Source organism: Saimiri boliviensis, chromosome 6, assembly GCF_048565385.1.
Source record: "Saimiri boliviensis isolate mSaiBol1 chromosome 6, mSaiBol1.pri, whole genome shotgun sequence".
Classification (NCBI taxonomy): Eukaryota; Metazoa; Chordata; class Mammalia; order Primates; family Cebidae; genus Saimiri; species Saimiri boliviensis.
Window position 1 is genome coordinate 38,728,113 of NC_133454.1, and position 15,676 is coordinate 38,743,788.

The following is a 15,676-nucleotide window of genomic DNA, read 5'->3' on the forward strand; positions in this document are numbered from 1 at the left end:
TCTTAGAGGCTATGCTTATTTTTAAAAATTCTTTTTAATATGTCTTTGATGGATTGCGTTAATTCAAATGCTTTGTCTTTGAGCTCCGAAGTTCTTTCTTTGGCTTGTTAGATTCTATTGCTGAGACTTTCTAATACATCTTAAATTTCTCTAAGCTTGTCCTTCATTTCCAGAAGTCGTGATTTTTTTTTTATTTATGCTATCCATTTCACTGAAGATTTTTTCTTTCATATCCTTTGTAATGTTTTTTATTTCATTTTTTTAAAAAAATTTTTTATTGCATTTTAGGTTTTGGGATACATGTGAAGAACATGCAAGATTGTTGCATAGGTACACATATGGCAGTGTGATTTGCTGTCTTCCTCCCCATCACCTATATCTGGCATTTCTCCGCATGCTATCTCTCCCCAACTCCCCACCCCCCGCTGTCCCTCCCCTATTTCCCCCCAACAGACCCCAGTGTGTAGTGCTCCCCTCCCTGTGTCCATGTGTTCTCATTGTTCAACACCCGCCTATGAGTGAGAACACGCGGTGTTTGATTTTCTGCTCTTGTGTCAGTTTGCTGAGAATGATGGTTTCCAGGTTCATCCATGTCCCTACAAAGGACATGAACTCATAGTTTTTGATGGCTGCATAATATTCCATGGTGTATATGTGCCACATTTTCCCTGTCCAGTCTATCATCGATGGCCATTTATGTTGGTTCAAGGTCTTCGCTATTGTAAACAGTGCTGCAATGAACATTCGTGTGCATGTGTCCTTATAGTAGAACGATTTATAATCCTTTGGATATATACCCAGTAATGGGATTGCTGGGTCAAATGGAATTTCTATTTCTAGGTCCTTGAGGAATCACCACACTGTCTTCCACAATGGGTGGACTAATTTACACTCCCATCAACAGTGTAAAAGTGTTCCTATTTCTCCACATCCTCTCCAGCATCTGTTGTCTCCAGATTTTTTAATGACTGCCATTCTAACTGGCATGAGATGGTATCTTAGTGTGGTTTTGATTTGCATTTCTCTGATGACCAGTGATAAGCATTTTTTTCATATGTTTGTTGGCTTCATGTATGTCTTCTTTTGTAAAGTATCTGTTCATATCCTTCGCCCACTTTTGAATGGGCTTGTTTGTTTTTTTTCTTGTAAATCTGTTTTAGTTCTTTGTAAATTCTGGCTATCAGCCCTTTGTTAGATGGGTAGACTGCAAAAATTTTTTCCCATTCTGTTGGTTGCTGATTCACTCTAATGACTGTTTCTTTTGCTGTGCAGAAGCTGTGGAGTTTGATTAGGTCCCATTTGTCTATTTTGGCTTTTGTTGCCAATGCTTTTGGTGTTTTGGTCATGAAGTCCTTGCCTACACATATGTCCTGAATGGTTTTGCCTAGATTTTCTTCTAGGGTTTTTATGGTATTAGGTCTTATGTTTAAGTCTTTAATCCATCTGGATTTAGTTTCAGTGTAAGGTGTCAGGGGTCCAGTTTCTGCTTTCTGTACATGGCTAGCCAGTTTTCCCAACACCATTTATTAAACAGGGAATCCTTTCCCCATTGCTTGTTTTTGTCAGGTTTGTCAAAGATCAGATGGTTGTAGATATGTTGTGTTGCCTCCAAGGCCTCTGTTCTGTTCCATTGGTCTATATCTATGTTTTGGTACCAGTACCATGTTGTTTTGATTACTGTAGCCTTATAGTATAGTTTGAAGTCCGGTAGTGTGATGCCTCCCACTTTGTTATTTTTATATTGTTGAATTGACTTTGCTATGCAGGCTCTCTTTTGGTTCCATATGAAGTTTAAGGTATTTTTTTCCAGTTCTGTAAAGAAGGTCATTGGTAGCTTTATGGGGATAGCATTGAATCTGTAAATTACTTTGAGCAGTATGACCATTTTCACAATATTGATTCTTCCTAACCATGAACATGGTATTTTTCTCTATCTGTTTGTGTCCTCTCTTATATCGTTGAGTGGTGGCTTGTAGTTCTCCTTGAAGAGGTCCTTTACGTTCCTTGTTAGTTGTATTCCTAGGTATTTTATTCTATTTGTGGCAATTGTGAATGGCAGTTCATTCTTGATTTGGCTCTCTTTAAGTCTGTTATTGGTGTATAGGAATGCTTGTGATTTTTGCACATTAATTTTGTATATTGAGACTTTGCTGAAGTTGCTTATCAGTTTCGGGAGATTTTGGGCTGAGACAATGGGATCTTCTAGATATACAGTCACGTCTTCTGCAAATAGAGACAATTTGACTTCCTCCTTTCCTATTTGAATATGCTTTATTTCTTTTTCTTGCCTGATTGCTCTGGCTAGAACTTCCAGTACTATATTGAATAGGAGTGGTGAGAGAGGGCATCCTTGTCTAGTGCCAGATTTCAAAGGGAATGCTTCCAGTTTTTGCCCATTCAGTATGATATTGGCTGTTGGTTTGTTGTAAATAGCTTTTATTATTTTGAGATATGTTCCGTCAATACCTAGTTTATTGAGGGTTTTTAGCATAAAGGGCTGTTGAATTTTGTCAAAGGCCTTCTCTGCATCAATTGAGATAATCATGTGGTTTTTATCTTTGGTTCTGTTTATGTGGTGAATTATGTTTATAGACTTGCGTATGTTGAACCAGCCTTGCATCCCCGGAATGAATCCTACTTGATCATGTTGGGTAAGCTTTTTGATGTGCTGTTTCAATTGGCTTGCCAGTATTTTATTGAAGATTTTTGCATCTATGTTCATCATGGATATTGGCCTGACATTTTCTTTTCTTGTTGAGTCTCTGCCTGGTTTTGGTATCAGGATGATGTTTGTCTCATAAAATGATTTGGGAAGTATTCCCTTTTTGGATTATTTGGAATAGTTTCATAAGGAATGGTACCAGCTCCTCTTTGTCTGGTAGAATTCGGCTGTGAACCCATCTGGACCTAGGCTTTTTTGGGTGGTAGGCTCTTAATTGCTGACTGTTTTTGATTTCTTTAAGTCGAACTTCACTTTTCTCTGGTGCTTCCTATTTTAGCTTAATAATTGACCTTCTGAATTCTTTCTCTGGCAATTCAGAAATTTCATCTTGGTTTGGATCTATTTCTGTTGAACTGGTGTGATCTTTTGTGAGTGTTAAAGAAACTTGTTTTGTCATATTACCAGAATTGTTTTTCTGGTTCATTCTCATTTGGGTAGACTATGTCAGATAAAAGATCTGGGACTCAACGGCTGCTGTTCGGATTCTTTTGTCCCGCAGGGTGCTCCCTTGATATGGTGTTCTTTCCCTTCCTCTGGGAATGAGGCTTCTTGAGAACTGACCTGCAGTGATTGCGGTGTTATGGGTCTAGCCACCCAGCAGAGCTACTGGTCTCTGGACTGGTGCTATGGAGTGTCTGTAAAGAGTCCTGTGTTATTAACTGTTTTTAGGCCTTTCAGCCCTGGATACCAACACCTGCTCCAGTGGAGGTAGCAGGGGAGTGAAGTGGACTCTGTGAGTGTCCTTCATTCTGTTGTTGTTTAGTGTGCTGGTTTTGTGTTGGTTGGCCTCCAGCCAGGAGGTGGCACTTTGAAGAGTGCATCAGCTGCAGTACTATAGGAAGGATGCAGACTTGCCCTAGGTATGCCTGGTTAAGTATTCAGCTTTCTCAGGAGGCGGGCAGGGCCCTAGAACTCCCAAAAGATTGTCTTTGTCTTCATCTACCAGGGAAGGTAGAGAAAGACCAACAGGTGGGGGCACGGTTAGATGTGTCTGAGCTTAGACTCTCCTTGTGGGGGGTTGGGGTTTGCTGCAGCTGCTATAGGGGTGGGTCATGGTTCCTAGGCAATGGAGTTATGTTCCCAAAGGGATTATGGCTGCATCTGCTGAGTCATACAGGTCATCAGGGAAGTGGGGGAGAGCTGGCAGTACAGGCCTCACCCCACGCCCATGTAGCTGGCAATCCTAAAGACCAGTCTCACTCCCACCAAGCCCCTGCAACAGCACTGAGTCTATTTCCCAGCAGCCAGTGACCAGGGCTGAGAACTTGCCCCAGACCACCAGCCTCCTTGTTGAAAAAGCAAGCCGACTCACAGTTTTTCGGCATCTCAGAGAGCCTACAGCAGTGATCCAGTCCCTTAAAAGTGTCTGTGGATTCTCTCAGCTTTCTTAGTATGTTCCTGCTGTAGTTCTTGGAGCAAAAGTTCATGATGTGAGTCTCTACATGCTGTTCTGTCTGTGCAAGCGGGAGCTGCAAGCTAGTCCTGCCTTCTTTCTGCCATCTTGTCTTTAATTCCTGTAGGATTTTCTGACATGTGGAAATTTAAATTTTAATTTGGTCAAATTTGACTATTTTACCATTATGACTCCTGCGTTTGTGACTTATGTAGAAAGAAGAAAATGTTACAAAAAAGTCTCCTGTATTTTCTCTTGCCACTTTAAGAGTTGTAATCTAAAACACTAGTTTAGGTGGAATAGATCATTTTTCCTCAAGGTGTTTGAGAACTTCAGCATGGGCTCACCTGGGAGCTTTTTAGAAATGCAGAACCTTAGGTCCTACTCAAGGCCATTTTGAATCAGAATCTGCATTTTACTGAGATTTCCAGTGATTCATAGGTACATTAATACTAGAAAAACTTTGGAGTGGGTTGTGTAGTTAGTGTTTTTTCTTTGATTAAACAATAGTCAGACCCTATAGGATTGATGAAAGAGTGCTCTTTCAGCTTGAGTTTTCACTATGTGGTACACAGAGAATTTTAAATCATGCTAAAGATTCAAAGATTTCAATTCAGAAAATTATGAAGACTATACTTGGTTTTCTGGGTCCACTCAGCTAAGGATTAATTTTATGAGAGATTAAGAGAGAGCTAATCTAGATCTGTGCTTAAAAGGAAGTAGTTACAGAATGTCCGGTTCTGTGATCTTGTATTGCTTTCTGGTCATTGATTTGAATATTCTCTCCCTGACCAAGCCTGATGTTTTTGTCTAACAACCCTGTGGAGATTTGTGGAAGCTGACTTGTTGCTAACAAGCTCTAGAAAAAACATTTTTTAACTTCCTTGATAGAATTATCCTCTTTTGTAACTGCCCACTCCAAGCTAAGCCCAGGTAGAATTGGCAGTTGGCTTCTTACTTTTACTTCTCTGGCCTTTTCATACACAGTGGAATTATATTTACTTTGTCCTCTCCTCCTTTCACTCAGAGCCCAAAGATGAAAACAGAGAAGTAATTAATGGCAGCTTTCCTTGGGCAAGAAGAATAAATAAGGAATTATCTCATAAATAGGTACTTCCCATTCCCCTGACCAGTTACATAGTCATGTCAGTATTTTGATTCGAGACCAGCCTGACCAACATGGTGAAACACATCTCTTTTAAAAATACAAAAATTAGCCGGGTGTGGTGGCACGTGCCTGTAATCCTAGCTACTCAAGTGGCTGAGGCAGGAGAATCTCTTGAACCTGGGAGGTGGAGGTTGCAGTGAGCCAAGATCGTATCACTGCAAACCAGCCTGAGTGACAGAGCGAGATGGTGTCAAAAAAAAAAAAAAAGAGAGAGAGAGATAGAAAAGAAAAGAAAGAAAGATGCTCTTTCTGTCCTTAGACGATTCTTGTGATCAAATTCTCTTTCAAGTAATTTGCCAAATTGATTTAATAAAAGTCTATATGCTTCAAACAAATTCCCAAAGCCTCAGATGCCAGGTGGGTGTTGGTCTTTTCTGGGAAAGATGTTTCACAACTGGCTATAATCTCTCATTTCAGTATTCCAAACCCTTGGCCCAGCCAAGGGAGGTGCCTGTTTTCTTTAGGAACTGAGTGACTGGTTTTGAGGAAACCCAAGTGAATGTGAGGTTGGCCTCTGTTTGATAAACATGCGACATGCACATGGGGACTGTTGAAGAGAGGAGACTGCATGAGTCATAGCTGGTGGCCTTAACCAAATCCTGAAGTTAAATTTAGAGAATCAGACCCAAGAACACTGAAAGGATTAAGGGCTCTCCACCTGAATTCCTTGGTCTTGCCCTCCAGCCTCTCAGGTCTTCACCCTTGTAGCCACAGTGGTGTTAGAAGGACAAAAAGGCTGGAGTAGGGATGAGGCAGGGGTAGTGTGAACTATAATGGTTTTCAAAATGGGCAGCATCAATATAACCTGGGAGCTTTTTAGAAATGTAGATTCTCAAGCCTGCTCAAGACCAACTGAATCAGAAAATCTAGGGGTGGGTCCCAAGACCTCCAGGTAATTTTGATTCATGCTAACATATGTGAACCAGCATTTTAGAAAGTTCATGCTACTTAAATAAAGTCTGTGAAGCAACACCCCTGGGAACTTGTTAGAAATGCAGAATCTCAGGCCCCACCCTTCTGATATTCAGGTATAATTGATCTAGGGTGGAGGAGCCCAATTTAAAAAACCTCCCATGTGATTCTAACTTCACATCCAGAATTGAGAATTGCTACTCTAAGGAAGAAATTGTTAAATGTATTTTAGGTTTTCCAGGCGAAAAGGTGGTTCCTTCCACATAGAAATGAAAAGATACGAATGATTTTTCTTTGTAGATTCACTGGAGTTCCACTATAACAGCTCAGTTTTCACATCTTTCTCCAAAGAAGGGTAGGTTTCAGAGTTTTAGCAGTAGAAGAAAGCTGGGAGGAATCAAGCCAGTATTGCAATATCAACATCAGTTATATTAGGCTGTTCTTGCATTGCTACAAATATATGTGAGACAGGGTACTTTTTACAAAGAAAAGAGGTTTAATTGGCTCATGATTCTGCAGGCTTTAAAAGAAGCATAGTGCTGTCATCTGGTCAGTTTCTAGGGAGGCCTCAGGAAGCTTACAAGAATGGCAGAAGGCGAAGGGGGAGCAGGGACGTCACATGGGCAGAGCAGGAGCAAGAGAGGGAGTGGGAGGAGGGCGGCCAGGGGAGGTGCCACACACTTTTAGACGACCAGATCTTGCACTGACTCACTATCATGAAGACAACACCAAGCTATGAGGATCTGCCCCCATGATCCAAACACCTCTGACCGGACCCCACCTCAAGCATTGGGAATTACAATTGAACGTGAGATTTGGGTGGGGTCAAATATCCAAAGTAAATCATCAGTCAGTGATCTTTTCAGTTCCTTCAGGGAAATGCCACAAAGAGCTAAGAAGAAGTTACTACAAGTGTGATGAGAAAGCCATGAAACACTGAAATATGGAATAAGAAAAGGAGAGCCCAGCAGTCCAAATTCAAGTCCAACCCAGCCCTGGGTCAACAACCTGCCATCAAGAGCTCTGCCTAAAAGATGGGACCAGATTATCCAGTAAGAGAAACACGCAGCCTCGGGGAGCGGAAGGCAGTTTCTCCAGGTGAGCTTCAGAACTGGCTCAGCCAGCTGCGTGCCCATTCAGCAATGAGCTGCAGCTTCCACAGGACACTGAAAGGAAACTGTCTTGGGAATTCAGGCTAATCATACTGACTGTGTATTTGTGATATCCTAAGGAAGCTGTAGCTCTATGATTGTATGAATGCCTGCTCCCATTAAAACCGGCTTCCAGTGTCCTGTATTCTTTGGAGTGACTAGCTGTTACAGCTTTGTTAAATTTTAAATTTACTCAATGTTCTTCTTCTTTGGATTGTGTAAGGCAGCAAGTTGGATTTTAATATTCTCCAAACCACCACTGGTACCTTAGGCTTCTGTCTCATGGAATAAATTCAGGGAACATGAAAGCTTGAACAAGGTCATGGAAGTATGACCATGATATTTTTTATTTCAATCTCACATATATTCTTTTAGTCCTTGTTGGTATCAGATACTTTACTGAATATCAAGATGCTGAAGGCTTGCTCCCATCATTTAAGAAGGGAGTCATAAGGATTAAAATGAATGATCTTCAACAATAAAAATGTGAGTTGAAAAGGCAAAGACTGTTATGTGTTAAAGAATATAGGACAGTAACCAGGGTATCGAAATATGAATTGCATCTTTTCCCTCAGCTCGTTGTGTATCTTAGTTTTCTTCTCTATAAGTGAGTAAAATGAACTTATCACCCCACTTTGAAGGATTATCTTGAGAACCAAATAGATCATGGATGTGAAAACAGTTAGGGAGATAGGAACTTTATTATTTTTATTTTCATTTTTTGAGATGGAGCCTCACTGTGTCACCTAGGCTGGATTACAGTGGTACAATCTTGGCTCACTGTAGCCTCTGCCTCCTGGGTTCAAGCAGTTCTCATGCCTCAGCCTCCTGAGTAGCTGGGACTATGGGCATGTACCACACCATACCAGGCTAGGTTTTGTATTTTTATTAGAAATGGGATTTTGTCATGTGGGCCAGGCTGGTCTTGAACTTCTGGCCTCAAGTGATCCGCCTGCCTCGGCCTCCCAAAATGGTGGGATTACAGGCATGAGCCACTGCACCCAGCCAGTGAAATTGAAACTTTAAATTGCCACGTTTGGCATTCTTTGCATGTGTAACTCTATGCAAAATAACTTGCAAGCCAACATTTTAATCGTTTTTATTACTGTGAAATAAGGCCGACAGGGTGGAGAGTTTATACATAGCTGAGTCCCCCAGAGCATCTTTGACAATTACATTCTGCAGGACTGTCTTCATAAACTGATGCAGGCACCATGAAGTCCCACATAACCTGTGTTACCAACAGTTGTCATTTGGGGTGTTATTAGATTGCTTAATGGGCAATAAACTGTGTTCCTTCTTTTTTTCTTTATTGAGAAAATAAACCACAGCAATCGTGAAATTAGAACTTTGGTAAAACATGTTGCAGAAGAACCAGGAAACACATTGCAATTGAGCCTGCTGGGTGCTGCTGCAAGTTTGGGGGAGAACAGCAGAATCAAGTTCTTATAGGTAAGCAGACAAATGTGTAGAAGGGGTTTTTGTTTTGCTTAATTTTGAGTGGTGGTGGTGAGTACAGGGCATGATAGAGTACCAGAACATTTACATTCCATGAGATGAAAATAAAAAAATGTAAGACAGAATTTGAATTATAACATCTATCATGTGACCTTGGGCAAGAAAAATAATCTGTAAGCATCATTTCTCCATTTGTTAAATGGCAACAATGCCCACCCCCTCCATAGGATTTCCATTAGCATAAATAAGGTAACATAAAGTAACTATAGCATGTTGTGCTTAGTAAATAGTTATTATTGTGATGATTATTTATAGAACTAGCTTGGAGATCAACTGTCTTTCACAGTAAAGACAAGGACTTAATCAACAAACTCGTTTTTTCACTGGAGTGTCACAGAGGAGGCATGCCACTCTGAAATGTATTGTTCTTGTTACCAGGGATGAAGTCTGCAAAGCCGGATGTTTCCCTAATTTGATTGCAATGACTGAGGTGGAAAATGGTCATGTGAGTTTTTGAAGGAAATATTTTCTCTAATATAAAATTTTTAAATTGATTATTTTTGTTTCTTAAAACAAAGTTCTATTCTTAGAGAAAAGGAAAAAAAATGTCAGTAATGTTTATAATACCCATTAAAATAAAGTCTCATTAGCTCACAAGGCCCCCCAAGAAACTCAGCTCAAAGACCATTTAGCAGAAGGTAAGGCAGCATTCTACATTGTAGACAACAGATCTTTTTCAAGATGGCAAAATCAAAGTTTTCTTATTTTGTAAATATTTCTACATTAACAAAAAATGTATGATCTTTTTGTATATTTACTAAATACAGCTATGGCCTATATTAATGTCATGAATGATTTCATATACTTTTGAATGTTTTACTTTGTTTATTTTTAGACAGGGTCTTGCTCTGTCACCCAGGCTGGAGTGCAATGGCACCATCTTGGCTCACTGCAACCTCCACCTTCCAGGTTCAAGCCATTCTCATGCCTCAGCCTCCCAAGTAGCTAGAATTACAGGCGCCTGCCACCACCCCCAGCTATTTTTTGTGTTTTTAGTAGAGATGGGGTTTTACCATGTTGGCCAGGCTGGTCTTGAACTCCTGGCCTCATATGACCCACCTGCCTCAGCCTCCCAAAATGCTGGGATTACAGTTGTGAGCCACTGTGCCTGGCCTTTACTTATTCAAAATATGAAAAGTTAAGGGCTAGTTCGTTTCCACCTCTCCATCCCTCATCCTGCAAGACATGCCCATGCTCTGGTTTGGAAAATCTACTAGAAGGATTAAGAGTCCTGGTAAATCATGCAGAGTGAAGTAGTGAGCTCAGTGCCACACAGCATTAGAGAATGGAAATCCAACAGGAAGAATGTGCCCATAGGCATAAATAGAATTGCTGTGGAAATTAAGAAAATATACAACAAAATTGATCTTTAATCTGTTAATTAATGATTGGGGATCAGTTCTCAATTTTCTCTTGTATCTATCTGGGTCATCATCTAAATGACCTAATCCAATCCTGTATTTCTACATAATGGCAACTCCCAAATTTATATTGCTATGATTAGACTCTTTTCTATATTTTAGACTGATCTGTGCAACTGCCTACTGGATATCTTGAATTCCTCCTCAAAGTTGTTCCTTCCCCATGCTTTATCACTACAGTGAACAGACACTCCATTCTTCTACTTGTTCAGAAAAAAAAAAGTTGGGTTATATCTGACTCTTGATATCACATCACACCTCCAATCTGTTAGTAATTTTCATCTCTATCTTCAAAATATAACCTCAGACTATTTCTTACTTGCGTCCACCGTCATCTGCTGTCTGGATTGTTACAGCAGCCTCCTAACAGACCTCCAGTTCCTGCATTTTTGCTCTTATGGTTTACTGTCCTCAGAGCAGGCAGAGTGATTTTTCTGAAATAACAAGTCAAACAATGTTGTTTCTGCTTAAATCTTTCTAGAACTGGGCACAGTGGCTCACACTTATAATCCCAACATTTTTAGAGGCCAAGGTGGGAGGATTGCTTGAGAGCAGCCTAGGCAACATAACAAGACTGCATCTTTACTAAAAATAAAACAAATTAGCTGGGAATGGTGATGCATGCCTATGGTCCTAGCTATTCAGGAGGTTGAGGCAGGAGGATTGCTTCAGTTCAGGAGGTGAGGCTGCAGTGAGCTGACATGGTGCCACTACACTCCAGCCTGAGTGACAAAGCAAGACCCTGTCCAAAAAAAAAAAAAATCCAACTTTCTAGAATCTGAAGTCTCTGTAGTGGCCTCTAAAGTCTTACATGTCTTACACGATCTGTCTCCCTGACACTTATCCAACTTCATGTCCATCCAGCTCACTGCACCCCTGCCTGAATTTCTTCCCAGCTTCAGAAGCTCTTTACTATTCCTCAGCTATGCTCACACATTCCCACCTCAGGGCCTTTGCACTTGCTGTCATGTCTCCAGAGCACTCTTTTCCCCAAATAAGGTTTGGTTGCTCACTGTCTTCAGATCTCAATTCTTCACCAGGAGCTCTAGTATGTAATCTATTCCAGATCACCCCACATTTGTCTCTCTTTCTCTATTCCTTAACCAAGAGTATCAGTCAAGTGTCAATCAGGAAAACAGAAATCAATCTTGGTAGTTGAAACAGGGAGCATTTAATGCAGAAAATTTGCATCTGTGATGGAAGAAGCTGAAAAGCTGTTGGAAACGGGTTTAAAACATCAGGAAGAATCCATACAGAGACAATGGATCACTCAGCAAGGGTAGTTTACTTTCTGCAGAAAGGATACAACTCTCTGGCAGTCTTGCCACAAGAGCACACCTGAACAAAGGAGGCAGGGACATTTATAACTTTCATAACTTGATGCAATTGCCCTACTGCTGTGTCCAGTTACCATTGGCCGGCATGGGACCTCACATTCTATGCTTGACCCAACTGACTAAAAACTTGGAAATTTCTTGAGTAGGTAAGTGGGAAAGCAGACAAGGAAGAAGAGGAAGCTAGACAGGAGACAGTCAGGAGGGTTTCCAAATAAGGAATGGCATGCACCAGGGTTTGGAGCTTGCCCAGTTCTGTTCAGACATGTTGGAGCGAGTCAAGGTAGCTGATTTAAGACATAGCTGATTTAGAGAATACACACACACACACACACACACACACACACACACACACACAGGTATATGTCTATTATAATAGCAGATAATGGCCATAGAGCAAGAGATTATAACTCCTTATAATGTAGTCTAAGATATAAACTTTGAAGCAGAACTTTCCCCTCTCTCACAAAAGCCAAACAGGACAGACACTCAGGCAATCCAGAAATTAGAACCAATAGGGAGCCACTAACCCCTTCCCCTAGGAGGGAGGGGCAAAGGCATCCATATCACCTGGCCACAGTGGTTGTGGTGGAAGCTGCAGCACTGAAGAGATGCAGCCTCCCTCTGGATGAAAAAAACTGATGCTGAGGCCTGCACTCTACCTGCAGGGGGCAGCACCCACCACACCTTTCCCAGCCCTGTAAGGGCAAGGAATGAATCTGAGACAAACAGACCCAGCACTGGCACAGTCTGCTTGATTTTTTTCCTCAGAGCATTTATCTTCCTTGACATATTTACAATTTTTTGTTTATTTTGGTTTCTCTACCTTGACTAGAATGTAAGAACCACAAAGGCTTGGGCTCTGCTGTTTTGTTCACTATGTCCATGGTTCCTATAACAGTGCCTAACACATAGTAGGTGATTAATAGATATTCTTTGGATAAACAAATATGCCTCAACATGAGTCTGATTTATAGCAGACATTGAATAAATATCTATTGAATGAACAAGACTAACAATTTACTACAAAAGCAATTCTTACTTTTGAAATTATTACAGGGTTGCCATCTTAAATCCATCTTGAGAGATTTTTTTTAACCCACTCAAACTTCTGAGCTCACATTCATTTGAAGAACTTTATAATTCATGATGCATTTTTATATGTGAATTCTTTGAAATCCTATGATCTTATTTTCTGAGGGGTTTTAGACTCAGCTGTTCTTCATTTCATTTTTACAGATTTGTCCAGCTGAAACACTTTCTACTATATTCTTTTTGTTTCTAATTTCCTAAAAATAGTTCAGAAAATCCAAAATTCTGAACTCAGTTCATCCAAAAAAATGAAAAAATTAAGTAACCTTGAAAATACATGCTTTCACTATTTATTACTAATTGAACATTACAATCCAGAAAAACTGAGCAAAAATAATGTATTAAATCTCAAGATTAAAACCAAATGTGGCTTTATGATTATATTAGACCATTTTCACACTGCTATAAAGATACTACCCAAGACTGGGTAATTTATAAACAAAGAAGGTTTAATTGACTCATAGTTCTGCATGGCTGGGGAGGTCTCAGGAAATTTATAATCATGGTGGAAGAGAAAGCAGACACCACCTTTACAAGGTGGCAGGAGAGAAGGAGAGCAGGGAAAACCACCACTTACAAAATGATCAGATCTCGTTAGAACTCATTCACTATCATGAGAATAGCATGGGGAAAACTACCTCCATGATTCAGTCACCTCCCACCAGGTCCCTCTGGTGACATGTGGGCGTTACAATTCTGATTACAATTCAAGATGAGATTTGTCTGGGGACACAGACAAACCATATTGGTCAATTAAGTGATAAATACTGTAAATATTATAAATAGTGGTCAAACAGAAACATTTCTCTGTTTCAGAAACTTTTCACTTTAAGAAAATCTTAAATTAATTGTTTATCTTGTTCACATTTTCTGGATCTCTCCTAGATATCAAATTAGAAGTGATTTGTATCGGTAAAGCTGGATTTTGATTTTCCCTATGACTTTGTATAGATTTCTGGATGGTGAATAGACTTAAAGTTAAGAAAGTGCCTGTTTCCAGCTTCTGGCTGGAGGCCACACTTCCCAGCCTGTCAGAATAGCCACCCTGAAAACTGCAATCTATTATGAGAAATAAAGCTCTCTTTTTAAAATTAAAAAGAAAAAAGAATTAAAATGTAGAATTTGGTGACCAATTTAAGTATGTTAAATGTATGTTTTGGCTACTGAGCTTCCTCTTTGAGATTCTCTATATTTAAACACAAACAAAACACTAAATTTCAACCTATAAATATGTCATGTGTTTCAAATAACTTCAAGAACAACAACAACAAAATCTAATTATTTTCTGGGAATAATGATTCATTTCAGGTGAGTTTCTTAGGAAAGTCCACCCATGATAAATCAATAGGAAGGTTGTAATGAATTTCTTTGTCTTCAGGCAAGAAGAAATTCAAATACATTCTTGCTGTGTGAATTCATTTCTTTTCCACCTCAGCTGTTCAGATCACCAAAGTGAATATCTATTGCCAGCACTGTCTTGTTCATGCTTGGTTTTGAAGCTGTTTCTTTCTTTTGAGACCTAATCTCAGGCCCTTGAGAAAACCAGAAGGGACAAGGCAAGTGTCAATTATGTTTGTTGTTCCAGCTATTCTGTTTCTGTAAGTGTATGATATAGGACAGAAAGAGTTGGCCCATATTTTATTCCAATTTTGAGAACCTTTGAGCTCAACTTCTAGTTTTTTCAATTGTTTTTACTTTAGAATAAATTGCTTAACATATCTAATTATAATAATGATGGCTTACATTTCTTACACATTTACTACATCAAGTACTTATTTTAAATGCCATATGTGACCAGTTGCCAATTGTTTAGGCTATGAGCTTGGATCTGTTAGCATCCTCATTTAACAAATGGAGAAACTGTGGCACAGAGGGGGAACTTGCACCAGGTTCCATAGTGAATAAGTAGAGGAAGTGCTCAATGAGCCTAATTGATAAGCTGCTTTTCCAAGGAATTGGAGGCTATAAGGACATGTTTAAAGGAGATTATAAAGCAAGTTTACATAACCAGTTTACATTTTAAAAGAAAGATAAAGAAACAGGAACTTGAGTTCCTCTCAGAGGTCAGAGAAGGGAGGGATCAGACAGAACAGCAGAAGGTTGGGATGTGTGGGGAGGTCACTGTGGGGAGATGATTTTGGAGGTGGGTTTGTCAAAGAATATTAAGATTTTCCTCCCTAATTGTTTGATGGAGAGCATTAGAATTCCCATATGATTTTGAAAGTCAAGTTTATTTAAATCTCAAGGGATAAGTGATATAATCTGACTTTTGAGTTATAAATCATTAATATAATTCTCATATTAAACATATATGCTTTGAAAATTGTATTTTTAGATTTTCCACTGAATTTAAAATAGGATTATTTTTGTGGTTGTAGCTTGTCCTCTCTTATAGATCAATTTTTAGGAATATATATCCAGGAAAAAGTAACTGCCCATAAGCAAACAAGAGTGTAATTTCTGGTGCTCTCCCAAGTATAATATCACAAGCATTTGTCCTACAGGACAAGAATAGGTGCAATTCAGAAAAACAACTTGACCAACATTTGAGAAAACTACTACATGTTAAGTACTAAGTCACACTACTTTTAAAAATCCTCTTTATTGAAGCAGAGTTAACATATACAATTCACCAATTTTATTTGCACAGCCTTAAAAATACATATATACAGTAGTGTCACCACTGTAACAATCATGATATAGAATATTTCTTTCACCCCAGAAAGTTTACTCACAATCCTTTGTAGTCAATCCCTCCTTCCACTTCCCACCTCTGGTAATTAATGACCTGCCTTCTGTTATTATAGTTTTGTCTCCTCTAATTTTTCATATAAATGAAATCATATAATGTAGTCTTTTATGTCTGGTTTCACTTTCCATATTGCTTTTGGGATTCATCCATATTGTTATATGTGTCAGTAATTTCTTCCTTTTTATTGTTGAGTAGTATTCCATTGTATGGACT